Genomic DNA, 19,308 nt, shown 5'->3' on the forward strand with positions numbered 1-19,308 from the left:
GACATTACTTTTCCAACAAAGGTCCATCTAGTCAAAGCTATGGTTTTTCCAGTAGTCATGTATTGATATGAGAGCTGGACTATAAAGAGAGCTGAATGCCAAAGAATTGATGCTTTTGAACTGAGGTGTTGGAAAAGACTCTTGAGAGTCCCTTGAACTGCAAGGAGATCAAACCAGTCAATCCTAAAGGAAATCAGTCCTGAATATTCATTGGAAGGACTGATGTTGAAGCCAAAACTCCAATACTTTGGTCAGCTGATGCGAAAAGCTGACTCATTTGAAAAGACCCTGATGCTGGGAAAGATTGAAGGCAGGAGAAGGAGACGGCAGAGGATGAGATGGTTGGATGGCATCACCAATATGATGGACATGAGTTTGAGTAGGCTCTGGGAGTTGGTGATGGACACGAAAGCCAGGCATGCTGCAGTCCATGGGGTCGCAAAGAGTCGGACACGACTAAGCGACTGAACTGAACTGAACTGAATTCTGAAGCAGAAAATGCACAAGATAAATCTGGAACATCTTGCCATGCTTCAGAAGAAAGGAAAGAATCAAAGAACCTTAGAGACAAATTGAAAAAAGTTTCCAACTGGTTGAAGGCAGGCCAAATAAAGCATCAAAAATAATGCAACATCTGAAATACATCATGTTCGAACCCACAAGTTCATAATGATACATAGTGTTTTAAATCAACACTCATCTTTGGAGATTACTAAAACACTAATTCATTAATATGAAAAATGGTAAATAAAAGGCTAGAAACAAGCATTTATTCTGCCTTTCCTATATGAATGGAATTCCAGCTAATAAAGGCAGGAGTGACATAATTACATTATCATTCACTAATAACCCCTAATGAAATAATGGATCTTCACTGCTAAAGTTATTGGGTGAAAGGCTGAGGAGGAATATTATAATGAGTGAATTACTCTAACCCACAGATCAATCTTAACATCACAAAGAGAAAGACAACAGGCATAATTGCTTCCTGGTGTGATGCAACAGGAAGTACATACAGCACCACCTGTGAACCTAAACCACAAATCCAGAATGCGTGCAGTTTTACAGGACAAATGACCTGCAGGGGGAACTGTCACAGAACAAAAGAAGTTTTAAGAAACTTTCAAAAAATGCAATGTGTGGACCTTTTTTGACTCCTGATTCAAACAAACTAACTGTAAAAAGCCACCCATGAGACAACTGGGAAATTTGAACTCTGAATGGATATTGGACAATATAAAGTATCACAGATATTAAGGAAGTTAAGAATATGTCTTAATAAGTTTATTTTTAAGGAAAATAGCACTGTGGTTAAATTAAACAAAAGGGAGCCCTTGTCTTAACAGAGATACACACTGATGTATTAAGAGAAGGAATGATAAAATGTCTGAGATTTGCTTAAAATAATCTAGTGGGGTGTTGGAGAGTGTGAAGGCAGTTTTTGTATAACATGTGGGTTTGTTATACTATCTTCTCTCTTTTTTGAATATGTCTGATATTCTCCATAATAAAAGGTTTTAAAGACAGACAAAGGAATCTCTTGGCTATCCCCTCAGTGCTTCCACTGCCAAGGGCCTGTGCTCAATCCCTGGCTGGGGAACCTGGAAGCAGCCCAGCTGAAGAAAGAAAAAAAGAAAACAGACAGACAAAAGGACTGATCCCATTCACTTCCTTTTTATTTTATTTTTATTTATTTATTTGGTTGCACCAGGTCTTAGCTGTGGCACTCAGGATCTTTAGCTGTGGCATGAGAACTCTTAGTTGTGGCATGTGGGATCTAGTTCCCTGACCAGGGATCAAACCCTGAGCCCCCTGCATTGGTAATGCGGAGTCTTAGCCACTGGATCACCAGGGAAGTCCCCTCACTTCTTTTGACATATACCTAGGTGTGTCCCATGAGTAAGATTCTAAACCTGATGCTTGGCGTACCAACAAGATAAAGACTCTTGGTATATTTGCTTCTCTTATGTATCTCACATTTATTTTTGGTAGGGGGAGATATTTAGAATATCACTAAATAAGGTGATGAAAAACAGAAAAAAATGAAGTGCTACAGGGACACAGACTAAGTAAGTCATTATGATAGGGAATGGCTTCTGTGAATTGGAAAATGTTTCAGAAGAGAGATAACATTTGAACTGAGCCATGAAAGAGCAGTAGTACTTGAAAAGTTAAACCCTGTTTTGAGAGAGTCAAGGGGCCGTTCCAGGGAGTTTGTCTTTCTCTTTTTAAATTACACACAATAAAATTCATTTTTTACTGTCAATTCCATGAATCTCAACAAGTGTGTAAAATTATGCAACCTTCACAACAATCAAGATACAGAGTAGCTTTATCATCTCAAAACAAAACAATTCCTCCATATTACACCTTTGTAGTCATCACCAACATTTAATCACTGACTAGCAGTGATCTGTTCATATCACAAGAGTTTTACCTTTTTCCTAATGTCATACAAATGGAATTATCCAGTGTGTAGCCTTGTGGATCTGGCTGCTTTCACTTAGTACTGAGATTCATTTGATATTGTGGAGAATATCAATAAACTGTTCTTTTTTATTGCTGAATAATATTCTGTTATATGGACATACCACAGTTTATCCATTCTCTAGTTGATGGGCATTTGGGTTGTCTCCAGTTTTTGGCCATTGTGAATAAAGTGCTATAAACATACATTTATAAGTTTCTATTTCACTTGGGTAAATACCCAGGAGTGAAATTGCTAGGTTGTAACCAAAATGTTTTCCACACTGGCTGCACATCTTAAATACCTACATATGAGAGGTGCTGTACATATCAGTTTGGTTTGGTTTATCTTAGCCATTCTGACAGATAGGTAGTGATATCTCTTTGTGGTTTTAACTTGAATTTCCCAAAGAATTAATGCCATTGAGCCAGGCAGATTGTTATTATTATCACTTTTTTCTTGCTGGTTTCAAAAATCTACACTAGCTCATTCACAAGCCCCCAACTCTGCTCCATTCCCCATCTAATCACCTAATTCTCCAAGAACACAGAGGTGGTCAAGTATGAAGTCTGTAACTTTCCTCCTTTACACTTACAACTTTAAAAAAAAAAATTTTTTTTGGTTCCCAAATCTTTTTCGGAGAGGGTGATGTCTCTCCCTCCCAAGCCCTGTGCCGTTCCCAGCTCCCATCCCTAGGGATCTCAATATTAACTTCTCTTTTCCTGTCAGTCTCTCTGCTCTCTGCTGATTCCTTTACTATGGCCCCCTCTCTCCACGCTAGGCTTTTATTTGTCTTTATATCAGTGATTCTCAAACTTCTGCATACACCAGAATCACCTGGAGAACTTGTTGAACCATTCCTGGGCCCCATCACCCAGGTCTAGGGTGGAGCTGAAATACGCATCCTTAACAAGTTTGATGGAGAAAGCACTGGCACCCCACTCCAGTACTCTTGCCTGGAAAATCCCATGGATGGAGGAGTCTGGTAGGCTGCAGTCCATGTGGTCGAGAAGAGTCGGACACAACTGAGCGACTTCACTTTCACTTTTCACTTTGACACATTGGAGAAGGAAATGGCAGCCCACTCCAGTGTTCTTGCCTGGAGAATCCCAGAGACAGCAGAGCCTGGTGGGCCACTGTCTATGGGGTCGCAGAGAGTCAGACACGACTGAAGCGACTTAGCAGCAGCAGCAAGTTTGATGCTGATGCTTCTGTTCAGAGACTACACTCAGAGAAAGCTTGCTTTAGAGTAAGTAAGGTCAGAGTTTCAGGACACCAAGAGAGAAATCATGGATGTGAGAGCTGGACTATAAAGAAAGCTGAGCACCAAAGAATTGATGCTTTCAAACTGTGGTGTTGGAGAAAACTCTTGAGAGTTCCTTGGACTGCAAGGAGATCAAACTAGTCAATCCTAAAGGAAATCAGTCCTGAATATTCATTGGAAGGACTGATGTTGAAGCTGAAACTCCAATACTTTGGCTACCACATGCAAAGAACCGTCTCATTTGAAAAGACCCTGATGCTGGGAAAGATTGAAGGCAGGAAGAGAAGGGGATGACAGAGGATGAGATGGTTGGATGGCATCACCAATGTGATGGACATGAGTTTGAGTAAACTCCGGGAGTTGGTGACAGACAGGGAAGCCTGGCATGCTGCAGTCCATGCAGTTGCAAAGAATCGGACATGACTGAGCAACTGAACTGAACTGAACTGAACTGAAGAGAGCAATCAAAAGGTTTCCCTACTGTGCCTTTTGTTCTACCTAAAAAAAGCTCTCTTATGCTCTCTGCTAGCAGGATAAGAACATTTTGGCTGTCTGGAAAAGAGGGATAGGCACAGATGACTTTGTTACAGCACAAAATCCAATAGTAGGGAGGCCTTCTGACACCTACGTCCTCCCATGGCCACACATCCAGTCATAATTCCATCAATTCATTTGAGGTTGGCTCAGTGGTCAGCTTCTCTCTAAACTCTTAAGTCAGGAAAATACCACACATCTCATTGGCATTTCCCAGGAATTTGGTTTTCTCTCCTCATTACAATATGCATAATTTGTCTTCCAGGAAAGATGCATACATATCTGTGTGTGGTTTACTTTTTTAAAAGAAAAATTAATGGTTAAATTTTGCTTATTTGTTTTAAAAAAGAAAGGAGAAAATAATTCATTTCACTGTGAATATGAAGGAAGCTTTCAGTCTATAAAGAGCTATTTGGGCAAGGTTCTCCCAAAATAAATGTGCTCAGAATTTAGAAGGTATTTTTTTCCAAAAATAAATGGAAAAAAGATATAACCACCTAATACCTAGATTGCTGTCTTTACTGACATTTTATCTTGTAAATGTCATAGATATTTTTTTCTAGGGGAAAAGAACTATCCACTGCTTCCATAATTAATTTAAATATGGTGAGACTCTCTCCCAAGAATACTGTTTTGTTTTGTTTTTCAGAGAGAAATAAACAACATTGGCTACAACCTCATAGAACCACCAACTGAGAAGATACTAGGAAGTTTCTGAGATTTGGGATCACAGCAGATTTTTATGATTTGCTTTGCCAATTTGGGAACTTTGTTAGTGAATCCTATTATCACTGACATCAGTATATATATTTACATTTAAAAATCCTTATTTAGCAAAGGCTGAAATCCTAATTGTCACCACCCAGAGAAAAGCATAACAGACTGAGTTACAGACTAATCAAGCTTGAGTTACTGGAAAAGAGGTTGCTCTGAAACTGAGCCCATTAAGGAAAATCCAGAGGGTGTTCCAAGAAGGCTACCTGATATCATGACCTAGGCAGAGGTGGTACAGGAAGATCCAGCCATCCAATCTGGCTGAAAACCAACCTGGCAGTGCTAAGATTATTAGTGTACAAGACCAGTAGTTATAGATCAAGATGTGTGGAGAAGGATAGGGGAAAATAGGATTAAGTAAGGCATTTGGTATTAATCAAAGCTAAATCATAGAGCATTTTTGAAGGAGAGTGGAGAGTTTCCTAATTAGACCTCTCATTGAATCATGAGCCTCCTCTCCCAGATTTCCAAAAGGTGGCTATCTAATCTCTGAAGATCACCAAATTGATAGAGCACAAGGAAAAAGCAATGAATTCTCGTTACACCTTTTGAACTTTCTTTGAAAAAATTTATTCTGTAGATACAGCAATAACCAACATCCAGTATCCTGAGTGTGGCTGAAGAAAATCACCCCATTGAACAGATGATGCCCCATCAAAACATCTGTCTCTACCCTTTGCTGGGCCCTCAGCCTTCTTAGAGCCTCTTCCTTCTCTATCTGCTACCCTCCTCAAAACCTATCTCCAGCCTCACTCCTCTTCTAACCACCCCCTTGTTACTTTCAGCAGATGAACTTAGCTTCCACTGTATACCATCCCATGGGATGCACCCCAGATTCCTGCACCCCAACAATCAGGTTTACACAACTGTATTGGTTTCACCCTCTATCAGCATGGAGGAAACAGAAGACTGACTTTTTCACCTCAGCTCTGATTTCCGTTTCCTCCTGTCTCCTCAGGAGCCCACCTTCGGACATCAGCAATCTTGCTTCTGTGTCTCTAACGTGTCTTTTCAGCTGGTGTTTCCATCAGCTTTAAATATCTATTTTGACCTTCTCATTAAAAAAAAAAAAAAAAAAAAAAACCTTGACCTACATTCCACTCCATTCTCTTTCCCTTCATAATCAAGCCTCTTGAAAGCTTCACTGATGCCTGTCTTAACTTCTTCAAGTCCCATTTACTCTTCAATCCCCTGTGATTTGGCTGGTACTCCCTCCCCACCCCTATGCACTATCACCAAGGCTGCTCTGGCAAAGCGATTTGCTGAGACTTTTGCTGTTGAATCCAATAGTCATGTTGTTTGTAGCTCTTTTCTTATTTGACTCTCTTGCAGCATCAGCTATTGCTGAATAATCCCTCCTTTTTGTAACTCCATACTCACTGGCCTTGCATGAGTCAACTTCCTCCCAACTTCTTTCCTATCTTTATTGTGGTTTTTAAATATTTGGGTCTTAATTCAAATCCACTGTGAAAAGAATTACAACATTTATGACACAACCGAAATTTGAAGACTACTTAAAAAAAAAAAAAACAAGCTGCTCAAAACCAAGATAATAACTTTTAATGTAAGAGTACAAGATTTTCAGGTGTAGAACAGAGATGGAGATAAGGGGCCTGAGACAACACCTAGCCCAGCTTCCTTCCAACAGACTCATAGGTTACAAAATGGAAGTACCAGGAAGTTAACTGAGCCACCTAAGAACATATGAATAGTATTTACCTCTTATCTTTTAGGAACACTTACTCTCTATGTGATTATATTAAGGAATTATCATTAACTTATTAAAGTATGATAATGGTATTGTGGTTGCATTAAAAATCCTGCTTATTAGAGTTAAATACTGAAATACATGTGGATGAAATGATATGATGGCTAATATAAGCTTCCAGATAAAACAGGAGTGAGGCAAATGAATGGAATGGGTATGGATGAAACAAGATTGACCATGAGCTACTAATTACTGAAGTTGAGAGATACGTATCTAGGACTTCATTTTACTCCTCCATCTTCTTTTACATGTATTTGAAATTTCCCATCATAAAAATTCTTTTAATAAAAAATTCTATAGGATGTCTGCTTCTGACTGTGCTAGACTAATCGGTACCTGTGGTAAACAATCATGTCAAATGTTGGACCAGAGGCAGTGGCAGACTGTGATCTGGGATGGCAGGGAAGGAAATGAAGTAAGTCCCACAATCACCTTTGTTTTCTGACCAGGGATACTTTTCCTCACCATGATGTGAGGAGGGGGAAACCAAGCAGAGGCTGGCAGTCTCACTGAGCTAAGGAAACATAGTTTAAACTTCAAAGTCGTTGAGGTGAAAGGAATTTTCTTAGAAAGGTAGGAGCTTCACAAGGATACTCTAGAAATCTGCATGATGTTCCCCTTGTAACTTCTACCAAATTCTTAGCTGACCTTACACAGTGTGAGACTCCTTGAGGGCAAACAGAAAACCATCACAGGTCTCCTGCAGGTTGCACAGGGCTGGGATGCACTGGAGTGTTAACCAGTCTGACAGGAGAGACCTCACAGCCCCCAATACTCAGCTGACAGCCAAGAAAGGCTACACCTTAGTACAATGGATATTCTAGATCTAAAACAAAGACTAGATCTTCCCCAACCAGGTTTAAAGACAAGATTCAAAAGTACTGTGTCAATCCACAAATAAATTAACTGCCATCAGAACAAAATTCAATACCAACTACAAGACAAGATCTAGGTACTCAACAATGTACTAAACAGAATCCAGCATAAAAGTTAAAATGATCAGGTAGGTAAAAGCCCTCTTTGTAATTTTCATTCACCTTTTCTGTAAACTTAAAACTGTTCTAAAAAATTAAGTCTATAATTTTGAAAAAATGAACAAGGGCTCAGTGACCTTTGGGACACTGTCAATATCAAGTGATATAGCGTATGTGTAATTGGGTTTATAGGATAGAGTGGGAAAGAATATATATTTGGTGAAATAATGCCTGAAATTTCTTTTTCAAATTTGATGAAAAATATCAGCACCCTGGTCTAAAAAGTACAAGCACCAAGAGAGATAATCACAAAGGAAACCACACCAAAACTGTTTTGAAAACCAATGATAAGAGAAAATATTTAAAACAGCCCAAGAGAAAGAAACATTACATATAGGGACCTAAGATAAGAATTATGATTGACTTGTTATCAAAACCAACACAAGTCAAGAGACACAGAATGACATTTTAAAATTGCTAAAGGGAGAGAGAAAAGAGACCCAGTCAACCACTATTAGCCTATAATTGCATGTTCAGAAAATACAATGTTTAAAAAATGAAGGTGTGGGACTTTCCTGGCGATCCAGTGGTTATGACTCCATCTTCCTATTCAAGGGGTATGAGTTTGATCCCTGGTTGGAGAACAGTAATCCTGCATGCCATGTGGCACAGCCAAAAAAAAAAAAAAGGTGAAATAAAGGCATTTTCTTATCAGCAAACCTGCACTGCAAGATGTGTTAAAGGAAGCTCAGGATAAAGGAAAATGGCATCAGTCAGTTGGAAACTTAAACTTATACACAGGAATAAAGAGTACATGTGACAGTAATACATAAAATAGAAAAATCTATTTTTGATTCTGAAAATATGATGTATGAGAAATCCAAATGTAGATATTTTAGGCTGTCAGTAGGTCAGTGGCCACTGTAGCTTTCCAACTTCATGCTTTAAAAAAAAATTACAGCGTTGCCCTTCCACCAAGTGAGATCACAGTGAGAAGCTTGTGGTCTGTGAGGAAGCAGATTCTCACTAGACACTGAATTGGTCATCACTTTGATCGTGTACTTTTCAGCCTGAAGAACTGTAAGAAATAGATTTCTGTTGTTTAAAAGCAAAAGAAAAAATTTACAGCATTTATTAGATTGTATATGAAAAAAACTGGTCCTCAAACAATAATACAGGGCATTTGACTAATGCAATCTCTGTTATAGCATGCTTCTCTTTTGCTGGTTTCTTTGGTTAACTTATTAGAATTTGGTTAACATATTAAAATGAAGCAGAAGTGTATAGGTTTATGTTAGCATTTATATAATATTTTGATAATAATTTCTCTTTTTATTATTTCCTTTTGATTTACCTACTATATCATTCATAGTTCACTTTTCCTCATATGTACTTTTAAACTGATAATTTAAAAGAGTGATTATAAAAACAGTGTCAAAAAATCTAGAAGGAAGAATCATATGTATTTCGACCTAAGTTCTTTCTTCAATTTGGGTTGCAGGCAAATACATTTTTTTATTGCTGTAACTATGCTATAATTTTGTATCTCACTTTTTACTTGATACCATACTATAAATAGTTTCCATATTTTATATATCTGTATAATATTCCAAGCTTTAGCTTTTATTTTTTTATTACTGCCTGTGATTAAGAACTTTGTTTCAGTTTGGACATTTTGGTTGAAGAGTAGGTAGTTTGAATGGATAACTCTGTGTTCCTATGTTTTTGGTTTTATTTATTTTTGTGTGAATTGTCTGTTTCTGATATCAGACTGGTACTTGCAATATCTCTTTGCAACTGAACAATCATTTACATCACAGAGGTTTACTTTTTCAACTTTCTCCCTTTCAGTTCAGTTCAGTCGCTCAGTCATGTCTGACTCTTTGCAACCCCAAGGACTGCAGGACGCCAGGCCTCCCTGTCCATCACCAGCTCCCAGAGTCTACCCAAACCTATGTCCATCGAATCGGTGATGCCATCCAACTATCTCATCCTCTGTCGTCCCCTTCTCCTCCTGCTCTCAATCTTTCCCTGCATCAGGGTCTTTTCAAATGAGTCAGCTCTTCACATCAGGGGGCCAAAGTATTGGAGTTTCAGCTTCAGCATCAGTCCTTCCAATGAACACCCAGGACTGATCTCCTTTAGGATGGACTGGTTGGATCTCCTTGCAGTCCAAGGGACTCTCAAGAGTCTTCTCCAACACGACAGTTCAAACGCATCAATTCTTCAGCGCTCAGCTTTCTTCACCATCCAACTGTCATATCCATACATGACTATTGGAAAAACCATAGCCTTGGCTAGACGGACATTTATTAACAAAGTAATGTCTCTCCTTTTTAACATGTTGTCTAGGTTGGTCATAACTTTCCTTCCAAGGAGTAAGTGTCTTTTAATTTCATGGCTGCAATCACCATCTGCAGTGATTTTGGAGCCCTGAAAAATAAAGTCAGCCACTGTTTCCACCATTTCCCTATCTATTTGCCATGAAGTGATGGGACCGGATGCCATGATCTTAGTTTTCTGAACGTTGAGCTTTAAGCCAACTTTTTCACTCTTCTCTTTCACTTTCATCAAGAGGCTCTTTAGTTCTTCTTCACTTTCTGCCATAAGGGTGGTGTCATCTGCATATCTGAGGTTATTGATATTTCTCCCGGCAATCTTGATTCCAGCTTGTACTTCCTCCAGCCCAGCATTTCTCATGATGTACTCTGCATATAAGTTAAATAAGCAGGGCAGCAATATACTTCTCCCTTTACTATTGAATAATTCTTTCATCTCATCCCCCTAAAAGAGTAATCTCATCCATTCAACAAGGTCCAGTTAAACCTTAACCTCTTTATTTAACTTTATCTGAACTTCTCTGATCTTCTGTAGCACAGGATATATAGTGATGTTCAGTAAACATGTGTTGACTTGAAATTAAATCAGGGACTAGTCATTTATAACTCAATAAAAATTAGTTTAATAACATTATTTTATTGAAAGTTGTGAAGATCTGAGAAAACTGTAATGATTTAATCATTAACTTTATTTTTCTTTTTATGTATGCAGAAGAGTGTTACATATTAAAAAATCTAAGTCCAATTCTAAACGATTTAAGATTTTAAATGATATGAAAGCACTGTGATATAATTTAACTGACATGATTTTTTCATAGTGGTACAAAAAATAATGGTATATTTTATCATCTATAGCATCTTGAATTCAATACATACTTGAGGTCAGATATGGTGGGAAAGAGAGTGTATATTCTGGGTATGTAGGAGATTAGAAAGGAAGAGCCAGGGAAGAGAAGAGGAACACAGAAATGAGGACTTGGAAGATGTCAAAAGCAAATGTCAAAATATTATGTGATGACAGTTCTGTATATTCCAGAGTTAACAATGAATTGCATACTCCCTTGCACGATTCCCTTGCATTTTTTGTGGGCTGGCTCTGTCTTCCCAGCTAGATCATACATTTTGCAAATGAAAGACGGTGTATTCTTCTCTCACAGAGCTAGCAAAGCACTTGAGTTGCAAGTCTCTGGTTGGCCTTAGGTGACTGTGCTTTGTTTCATCTAAGCATACACGTGTTAGAAAGATATTTCTGTTTGAACTCTAATCAGAAAATCAAATTATCCTTTTATATTTCTGGTCTTGCGAGTTAATATGATCAGAATCTTATTAGCATACAAAAGATGCTGTTCTCTATTTAAGACCACTCTGCTAACTAGATACCCCACTGACTGTACTCCCATGCTCATTGGTAAATATTTGAATATAACAAAAGCAACACAACATTGGTAATGAAAATATATAAACTGATGCTAAAAAAAAGAATGGAAATCTTTACATTCACCCCTAAATTCTCGAATGGTATATATAATGAAAAAAACCAGTCTTCTACCTCCCTATGTAGAAAAAAAATCATTTCTTCCTGCTGTGTGTTTCCTTCCTATGTGTTACCCTTACTAGTCACACAGAACACTTCACTCTCTTCACCAACTGTGTGGAGGATTTTCTCCACAACACCAGCTGAGTGTTCTACAATCTAACTTAATTCTGACACCACCTACCTGGACTTAGCATCAGATCCCACAGGTTAAGGGCTCAGTCCCACAAGATTGCCCCTCCCACCACATTTCAGATGTCAATTGCTAGTAGATCCCAGGTTACCCACAACTTCTGCCTGATTTGGATACAAATCAGAGGTTCCAAAGACCCCCCTCGACAAGTTTGATTAATTCTCTAGAATTCGAGGAAACACATTCATCAGTTTACTAAAGCATATGATAAAGGATATAGATGAATAAAGGGCTTCCCAGGTGGCTCAGTGGTAAAGAATACGCCTGCCAAGGCAGGAGATGCAGGAGATATGCATTTGATCCCTGGGTCATGAAGATTCCCCTGGAGGAAGAAATGGCAACCCATTCCAGTAGTATGACCTGGGAAATTCCAAGAAAAGAGGAACCTGGTGGGCTATACAGTCCATGGGGTTGCAGAGTTGGACATGACTGAGCAACTGAGCATGCACATACATAGATGAATAGCCAGATGAAGAGATACATAGGACCAGGTCTGGGAGGGTCCAGAGTACAGCAGTTTCTGTTCCCATGGAGTTGGGATGCATCACCAACCTCCATTATAGATGTGCTCATCAGTTTAAAAGTTCTCCAAACGACCATACTTTGGGGATTCTATGGAGGCATCATCACATAGGCATAATGGATCATTAACTCTATTTTCAGCACTTCTTTCTTCTCAAGATGAAAGGTGAGGAATGAAGTGAAAGTCGCTCAGTAGTGTTCAACTCTTTGTGACCCAGTGGACTATACAGTCCATGGAATTCTCTAGGCCAGAATACTGGAGTGGGTAGCCTTTCCCTGCTCCAGGGGATCTTCCCAACCCAGGGATCGAACCCAGGTCCCCCGCATTGCAGGCAGATTCTTTACCAGCTGAGCCACAAGGTAAAGAGGGTGAGGTTTAAAATAACAGACTTCTATTCACGACTTGGTCCTTCTGATGGCAAGCCCTCATCCAGGGCCATTTAGGAGCCCACTCAGAGTCATATCATTAGAACAAAAGATGCTCCTAGTGGTCTCATCGCTTAGGAACTAACAAGGGATTTAGGAACCCTGTGCCAGTAACCACAAGCAGAGAGTAATATATCAGTTCAGTCAGTTCAGTCACTCAGTCATGTCCGACTCTTTGCGACCCCATGATCACAGCACACCAGGCCTCCCTGTCCATCACCAACTCCCGGAGTCTACCCAAACCCATGTCCATCGAGTTGGTGATGCCATCCAGCCATCTCATTCTCTGTTGTCCCCTTCTCCTCCTGCCCCCAATCCTTCCCAGCATTAGGGTCTTTTCAAATGAGTCACCTCTTTGCATGAGGTGGCCAAAGTATTGGAGTTTCAGCTTCAGCATCAGTTCTCCCAATGAACACCCAGGACAGATCTCCTTTAGGATGGACTGGTTGGATCTCCTTGCAGTCCAAGGGACTCTCAAGAGTTTTCTCCAACACCACAGTTCAAAAGCATCAATTCTTCAGTGCTCAGCTTTCTTCACCGTCCAACTGTCACATCCATACATGACCACTGGAAAAACCATAGCCTTGACTAGACGGACCTTTGTTGACAAAGTAATGTCTCCGCTTTTAAATATGCCATCCAGGTTGGTCACAACTTTCCTTCCAAGGAGTAAGCATCTTTTAATTTCATGGTTGCAATCACCATCTGCAGTGATGTTAGAGCCCAAAAAGATAAAGTCTGACAAAAAAGATCTTCACGACCCAGATTGATATATACATACATATATATATATATATATATATATATATCCACACATATACATATATATGTATACATTCTATTATCTATATAATATACTGATATAGATATATATGGATATATATTCCATTATATTAGTGTTTACTATACAGATTTAATTTTAATTTTTTTTCAAATATTTTTAAAGATATTTTCAAACAACCCATAAATACAGGAAAATAAATAAACAGGAGTAGAGAGAAGAGAAAGAAGTACAGGTGAAGAAAGCAAACAGAAGATGTGATTCTAAGATCTGGAAGCAGTGGATCATGGTTGTTTGTGGATTTACTCACTATTGACAATTGCAACCATACTAAAACATTTCACTCTGAACACAATGAGGTTTTGGAGGAAAGGTCAGTCCCAGATCTCTCATGCATTGGAAGCAGCTTTATTTTCAATTTAACCTTGTAGGCATATTCTGGGAATAACATTGTTTTCTTTACTCAGTGTACTGAGTACAATGCATGTTACTCAGGAAACAGATGTTATTAAAATCTTTATACTTATCTGTCCTAAAATATCCTTGCATTACTGGAGCTTAATTTTTTTAACATTCTTATATGCAAGATTTCTTCCAGAAATCAGTTAACAGCAAGAACAATAAAGATAAATAAGCTAATGTATTTGCTTTACTGTGGCAGCATGTTTTTGGCATGTAACATCTTCCAGAGTATTCTTAAATTACTTTGGAGTTTATTTTTAAGTCAATACTCTCTTCTCTTCATAACAAAGTACTTCCATCAATTTATAACCTTTTTAATACAATATTTGCTTTGGTGATTTATCAAAAGTCTGGAGGCAAATAGGGAGTTAGGAAAGAGATCTCAGAGTATTCATACCAGAAGGGGAAATATGCGCAGTGAAATGAAGGGAAGAAATGAAGCTTGTTCTCTGTGAACCTCAATTCAAAATGTCCAAAACTTGACTCATCATCACTACTACTCCAGTGGAAGGATGAAAAGAAGAGAAAATTGGGGGAAAATATTTAGAAGACTAAATTGCCAAGAAATGCAGGGCTTCCCAGGTGGCTCAGCAGTAAAGAATCTGCCTGCCATGTAGGAAACTCAGGAGACTCAAGTTCAATCCGTGTGTTGGGAAGATCCCCTGAAGGATGAAATGGCAACCCACTTCAGTATTTTTGCCTGGGAAATTCCATGGACAGAGGAGCCTGGCAGGCTACAGTCCAGAGGGTATCAAAGAGTCAAACCAGACTGAAGTGACTGAGCACACATGCAGGAAAAAAAAAGCAAGAAAGCATGGCACAGTGGAAAGAACACAGCCTATGGAATCACACCTGATATTTTTTTTTCCTTTTAAACAAGCTACTATTTTAATACTTTATTTTTTAATTAATTTATTTATTTTAATTGGAGGTGAATTATTTTAAAATGTTGTAATGGTCTTTGCCATATATTGACATGAATCAGCCATGGGTGTACATGTGTTCCCCATCTTGAACCACCCTGCCCACATCCCTCCCCATCCCATCCCTCAGGGTCATCCCAGTGCTCCGGCCCTGAGCACCCTGTCTCATGCATCAAATCTGGACTGGCAACCTATTTCACATTTGGTAATATACATGTTTCAATGCTATTCTCTCAAATAATCACACCCTTGCCTTCTCCCACAGAGTCCAAAAGTCTGTTCTTTACATCTGTGTCTCTTTTGCTGTCTCGTATATAGGGTCATTGTTACCATCTTTCTAAATTCCTTATATATGCCTTAATATACTGTATTGGTGTTTTTCTTTCTGACTTACTTCACTCTGTATAATAGGCTCCAGTTTCATCCACCTCATTAGAACTGATTCAAATGCCTTCTTTTTAATAGCTGAGTAATATTCTATTGTGTATATGTACCACAGCTGTGTTATCAATTCGTCTGCCGATAGACATCTAGGTTGTGTCCATGTCCTAGCTATTGCAAACAGTGCTGTGATTAAAATTGGGGTACATGCGTCTCTTTCAATTCTGGTTTCCTCAGTGTGTATGCCCAGCAGTGAGATTACTGGGTCATATGGCAGTTCTATTTCCAATTTTTTAAGGAGTCTCCACACTGTTCTCCATAGTGGCTGTACTAGTTTGCATTCCTACCAACAGTGTAAGAGGATTCCCTTTTCTCCGCACCCTCTCCAGCATTTATTGTTTGTAGACTTTTTGACAGCAGCCATTCTGACCGGAGTGAGATGGTACTTCATTGTGGTTTTGATTTGCATTTCTCTGATAATGAGTGATGTTGAGCATCTTTTCATGTGTTTGTTAGCCATCTGTATGTCTTCTTTGGAGAAATGTCTGTTTAGTTCTTTGGCCCATTTTTTGATTGAGTCATTTATTTTTCTGGAATTGAGTGGCATGAGCTGCTTGTATATTTTGGAGATTAATCCTTTGTCAGTTGCTTCATTTGCTATTATTTTCTCCCATTCTGAAGGCTATCTTTTCACCTTGCTGATAGTTTCCTTCATTGTGCAAAAGCTTTAAGTTTAATTAGGTCCCATTTGTTTATTTTTGCTTTTATTTCCATTAATCTGGGAGGTGGGTCATAGAGGATCCTGCTGTAATTTCTGTCAGAGAGTGTTTTTTTCCTATGTTTTCCTCTAGGAGTTTTATAGTTTCTGGTCTTACGTTTAGATCTTTAATCCATTTTGAATTTATTTTTGTATATGGTGTTAGAAAGTGTTCTAGTTTCATTCTTTTACAAGAGGTTGACTAGTTTTCCTAGCACCACTTGTTAAAGAGATTGTCTTTTCTCCATTGTATATTCTTGCCTCCTTTGTCAAAGATAAGATGTCCATAGGTGTGTGGATTTATCTCTGGGCTTTCTATTTTGTTCCATTGACCTATATTTCTGTCTTTGTGCCAGGACCATACTGTCTTGATGACTGTAGCTCTGTAGTATAGTCTGAAATCAGGCAGGTTGATTCCTCCAATTGCATTCTTCTTTCTCAAGATTGCTTTGGCTATTCGAGGTTTTTTGTATTTCCATACAAATTGTGAAATTATTTGTTCTAGTTATCTGAAAAATACCATTGTAGCTTGATAGAGATTGCATTGAATCTATAGATTGCTTTGAGTAGTATACTCATTTTCACTATATTGATTCTTTCAATCCACGAACATGGTATATTTCTCCATCTATTTGTGTCATTTTGATTTCTTTCATCAGTGTTTTATAGTCTTCTAAATATATGTCTCTTGTTTCTTTAAGTAGATTTACTCCTAAGTATTTTATTCTTTTCCTTGCAATGGTGAATGGAATTGTTTCCTTAATTTCTCTTTCTGTTTTCTCATTGTTAGTGTATAGGAATGCAAGGGATTTATGTGTGTTAATTTTATATCCTACAACTTTACAGATTGATTTCATTGATTAGCTCTAGTAATTTTCTGGTGGTGTCTTTAGGGTTTTCTATGTAGAGGATCATGTCATCTGCAAATAGTGAGAGTTTTACTTCTTTTCCAATCTGGATTCTTTTTATTCCTTTTCCTTCTCTGATTGCTGTAGCTAAAACTTCCAAAACTATGTTGAATAGTAGTGGTGAGAGTGGGCACCCTTGACTTGTTCCTGACTTTTGGGGAAATGCTTTCAATTTTTCACCATTGAGGATAATGTTTGCTGTGGGTTTATCATATATGGCTTTTATTATGTTGAGGTATGTTCCTTCTATGCCTGCTTTCTGGAGGGTTTTTTACTATAAGCAATGTTGAAATTTGTCAAAGGCTTTCTCTGCATCTACCGAGATAATCATATGATTTTTATCTTTCAATTTGTTAATGTGCACACCTGATCTTGAGGCCCAGCTCTGTAACTAACCAACTAATAACCCTGGTTAACTTACTTAACCTTTTGGAGACTCTATTTTCTCAACTGTCAAATGTCAATTTATAATACCTATCTCATTTGGCTGCTGGGAATATTAAAGAGGTTCTTTTGTGTGTGTGTGTGTGGTGGTTGTTGTGTTGGGTTTTTTCTGGCTGTGCCACATGCAGGGATCTTAGTTCTTGACCAGAAATCGATCCCATGACAACTGCAGTGGAAGCCCAGAGTCTAAACCACTGGACCTCCAGGGAAGACCTTAAGGAGTTCTTACTAGACTCTACTAATGATCCTTTTCCTGAAACTTCAATCTCCTCATCTCTTCACACTCCTTTCCTCAGATTTTTTTTTAGTCTTATGCTTCTCTTTGCTTTACTGTCCATTATTTCATCTTGGATAACATGATGCCAAATGCTGATCAGCACTTTTCCAAATAATTTTCGTGGAGTACAAATTCCATACAGGTTAGTAGAATAGGATTACTTAAGAAAAAGTGCCCCCTGTGGTTAAACAAATCTAGGTAACAATGGGTTAGAAAAAAAATTAAATAAGATTCTTTAGAAGAGGATTTCTCAATCTTTAATGCACTCATGTGTATCAGAAGTCTCTAAGAGAGATGAATAGTGTGTGTGGTCTTCACAAATTTAATTGACATTATGACCCTTCTTCCTGAAGAATCATATGAGAGGCTAGTATTTCCCCCAAACATTTTTTGGCAGTAGGACACAATTCAAAGTCTCTTAACTGTTACCACATCCTTTTTTTTTTTTGCCCCACTCTTTTTTTTTTTTTTAATAATCCTAGTCTGGAGGTTCTCTCTCCAGCTTGCCCCCTTGCAATCATCAACTGGGCCATATTTGGCTGAGTCAAAAGATGTCCATTTAGTAAAAGAAGTCTCATCAATGATTATTAACAAGGCTGGGATGAAGAAGATTCAACTCAATAGCAAAGGTTTTAAAAGATCAAATCTTGTTGATTCATAGTCTTGGGAAGCAGAAGAAAAACACAAGAATAAATGTGCCACTCATGTGAAGGATGTTGATAATGGGGAGGCTATGCATATGAGGGGCAGAAAGGGTATATGAGAAACCCACGCATTCCACTCAGTTTTGCTATGAACCTAAAACTGCTCTAAAAAATAAAGCCTATTTAAAAAAAAAAAAAAAAACTGAAAGAAACATAAAAACAAACATAAAGAGCATTCTGACATTGGGGAAAAGGACCACTGATGCTAGTAAATATCAGATAAATAAAAATTTTTCTTTATGGATTATTTTTAAATCATTTTAAGATTTCTATAAAAACCAAGATTTTATATAATTTCATTATACCACTTATACTATTTTATATCATTTGTCTACATCATGACAATTCAGTTATCCAAGCCACAGGATAATAAATTACTACCAGGTCATCAGTTAGATTTTTTCAATCTTGTGGTTCAAAGCCTGCTTCTGCTGCTAAGTCACTTCAGTCATGTCTGACTCTTAGCAGCCTCATGGATTGCAGCCCACCAGGCTCCTCCGTCCATGGGATTTTCAAGGCAATAGCACTGGAGTGGGGTGCCATTGCCTTCTCCGGTCCAAAGCCTAGGTGACTTAATAGATTAACCAGCAGAATTTTCCCAAGTCTTTGAAATATGGTCCTGAGATGACATCAAGGGAAATTTTTCAACATTTTATATTCCAAGGTTTAAAGTACGGTTCTGAGATGACATGACGGGAAATTTTTTAATATTTTAAGGCTGACTTTAGCTATTTTGATATGATTTTATGATGAGTGTTTTACACACATAAGCATGCATAACATGTTACAGCTAATTCATTTTACTAACAATTCAACTTCCCACCCTTCTTAAATAGAGTTTAACTAATACCCAAACTCCTGACATTCTTTACCTTC

This window comes from Cervus canadensis, chromosome 6, assembly GCF_019320065.1.
Source record: "Cervus canadensis isolate Bull #8, Minnesota chromosome 6, ASM1932006v1, whole genome shotgun sequence".
In the NCBI taxonomy this organism is placed as follows: domain Eukaryota; kingdom Metazoa; phylum Chordata; class Mammalia; order Artiodactyla; family Cervidae; genus Cervus; species Cervus canadensis.